Source organism: Bison bison, unplaced genomic scaffold, assembly GCF_000754665.1.
Source record: "Bison bison bison isolate TAMUID 2011002044 unplaced genomic scaffold, Bison_UMD1.0 scf7180017864070, whole genome shotgun sequence".
In the NCBI taxonomy this organism is placed as follows: Eukaryota; Metazoa; Chordata; class Mammalia; order Artiodactyla; family Bovidae; genus Bison; species Bison bison.
This window is the reverse complement of record NW_011494642.1, coordinates 2,389-5,882: the sequence shown is the minus strand read 5'-3', so window position 1 is coordinate 5,882 and position 3,494 is coordinate 2,389.

Here is a 3,494-nt window from a genome sequence, read left to right as displayed (position 1 = left end):
AAACATTCAGAGAAGAACGAATGCCTATTTTTCTGAAACTCTTCCAAAAAATTGCAGAGGAAGGAACACTTCCAAACTCATTCTACAAGGCCACAATCACCCTGATACCAAAACCAGGAAAAGACAACAGGAAAAAAGAAAATTACAGGCCAATATTACTGATGAACATAGATGCAAAAGTCCTCAACAAAATTCTAGCAAACAAAATCCAACAACACATTAAACACTCATACACCATGATCAAGTCAGGTATATCCAGGGATGTGAGGATTCTTCAATATATGCAAATCAATCAACATGATACAGCATATCTGTTGGGGACCAGCGTGAGGCACTCCGCCCGTGGCAAAGGTCATGAAGAAGGAGGCTCAACATATGCAAAGGCGGGATCGAGCCTCAGGAGTCCCCCTGGAAATCCTCGAGCATCTACCCCCATAACCAGAGCCTGCCTACTTTACTACTCTGTGCTCTCACCTACACCTCTGACTTTACGGGGGCTGTCCCCCACCACCTCTTTTGGAGAAGGAGTTAACTTAGAGCTCCAGTTAATAAAAATTCCTGGGTGTGACAAGAGTGTTTTAACCTACAAACTCCTCTGAAGGTTCTCTAGCCTGCCTGACAGGCCTGTCCGGCCACATGTGATCGCTCACAGCCTCCCAACCGTTAGAGGCACGAGATGCTTTAAACCTTCTAAAAACAGGTTCTTTAGAGAAGTTAGAAAAACCATTAGTATAAGTATAGTGGGCTGATTAGAAATTGTATTGGTGAAGTGTTTTTCATTTGTTGAGCCAATGTTTGTTGCCGAGTCTCCACATCCCCTGCCCTTATACACATTAATGAATATATAGAAGAAATAAGTATTAACCTTTGATATTAATCACGTTAGACCTTAGGCTAAGTAAATTATTTCCTTAATTAAAACCCACTACACCCTCAACCTATAGGAATGTAACTTTATTTGGGTGGCGTCTGTTTTAAGAATAATCACCCTTGGAGAAAAAAGTGTCCTGGTTGATTGACCGCTGTCACAAGTAGAGGGTCATAAATTGTCAGCAGGCCCCCTGGCCAGAAGATGATATAACACCCCTAAGACCTCTGTATACATTTGTATGAAGCACCTGACTTTGATAAAAGTCAGGACTGCTGACCCCACGTGACTTGCATAACATCTCAGTGTATAAAAGTAGACCACAGAAAATAAAGAATTGGGATCAGTTCCTCGAAAGACTGGTCTCCCCATGTCTCTCTCTCTCAAACTCTGGCTGTGTCTCCATCTGGAGCACGGAACCCACCATGCTTACTAATTATGTCTGGGCTTCTAAGATCCGACCGGGGAGGCCTCAGTGTCTCCTCTCCTTTGGGAGAATGGAAGGACGCCTGCGGCCTACGTAAGTGGTGCAAACTTCTTGTCTTGAAGTTTTATTGGTCTCCCGTGTAAACCAAGCTACTCAGCCTCTTTTCTCCACTGAATTTTCCTACTGAGCTATCCTCATTCTATTACTCTTTATATCTCTAATTAATATCTAATTGAAGCTATTGTATCCTGATCCTCGCTGACGCCGTCCCCACTTTGAACTCCCTGGATCAGCCGGGGCTGGACCCCCGCACATATCAACAAATTGAAAGATTAAAAACCATATGATCATCTCAATAGATGCAGAAAAATCCTTTGACAAAATACAGCATACATTTATGATAAAAACAATTCAAAAAATGGGCATAGAAGGAACCTACCTCAACATAGTAAAGGCCATATATGGAAAGCCCACAGCAAACATTATTCTCAATGGTGAAAAACTAAAAGCTTTCCCTCTAAGATCAGGAACAAGACAAGGGTGTCCACTCTCATCACTATTATTCAACATAGTTTTGGAAGTCCTAGTTACAGCAATTAGAGAAGAAAAAGAAATTAAGGAAATCCAGATAGGAAAAGAAGTAGAACTCTCACTGGTGCAGGTGACATGATACAATACATAGAAAACTCAAAAGAAACTATCAGAAAATTACTAGAGCTAATCAGCAAATTCAGCAAAGTTGCAGGATACAAGGTCAAAACAGAGAAATCACTCGCATTCCTGTATACTAACAATGCAAAATCAGAAAGAGAAATTAAGGAATCGGTATCATTCACCATTGCAACAAAAAGAATAAAATATCTAGGAATAAACGTATCTAAGGAAACAAAATGCCTGTATATGAAAAACTATATGATACTGATGAAAGAAATCGAAGATGACATAAACAGATGGAGAGATATTCCGTGTTCCTGGGTGGGAATAATCAATATTGTGAAATGACTATACTACTAAATGAAATCTAGAGATTCAATGCCCTATGAAATTACCAATGGCTTTTTTCACAAAACTAGAACAAAAAAATTTACAATTCATATGGAAAGACAAAAGACCCTGAATAGCCAAGGCAGTCTTGAGAAAGAAGAATGGAGCTGGAGCAGTTAACCTTCCTGATTTCAGACTATACTACAAAGCTACAGTAATCAAAACAGTATAGTACTGGCAGAAAAACAGACCAGCAGAAAAAGATAGAGAACCCAGAGATAAACCCACACACCTATGGGTACCTTAGAATACACAGTGGGGCAAAGCCAGCCTTTTCAATAAGTGGCAATAGGAAAACTTGACAGCGATGTACAAAAGAATGAAATTAGATCATTACCTAATGCCATAAATAGAGATAAACTCAAAATGGATTAAAGACCTAAATGTAAGACCAGAAACTATTAAACTCTTAGAGGAGAACATAGGCAGAACACTCGATGACATAAATCAAAGCAAGATCTTCTATGACCCACCTCCTAGAGTAATGGAAATAAAAACAAAAATAAACAATTGGGACCTAATTAAACTTAAAAGTTTTTGCACAACAAAGGAAACTACAAACAAGGTGAAAAGACAACCCTCAGAATGGGAGAAAATAATAGCAAGGGAAACAACTGATAAACAATTAATTTCCAAAATATACAAGCAGCTCATACAACTCAATACCTAAAAAAACAAACTACCCTATCAAAAAGTGGGAAAGGGGCCTGAAGAGACATTTCTCCAAAGAAGACATACAAATGGCTAGCAAGCACATGAAAAGATGCTCAACATCACTCATTATCAGAGAAATGCAAATCAAAACTACAATGAGGGGGAGGAGCTAAGATGGTGGAGGAGTAGGACTGGGAGAACACTTTCTCCCCCACAAATTCATCAAAAGAACATTTAAACGCCGAGTAAATTCCACAAAACAACTTCTGAAAGCCGGCAGAGGACATCAGGCGCCCAGAAGCAACCCAAGACTTCGAAAGGAGAGAGAAGAAATACAGCTCCACCCACCAGAACACTGACTCAAGCTTCCCTAACCAAGAAACCTTGACAAGCCACCTGTACAAACCCACACACAGTGAGGAAACGCCACAATAAAGAGAACTCCACAAACTGCCAGAATACAGAAAGGACACCCCAAGCTCAGCAATTTAAACAAGATGA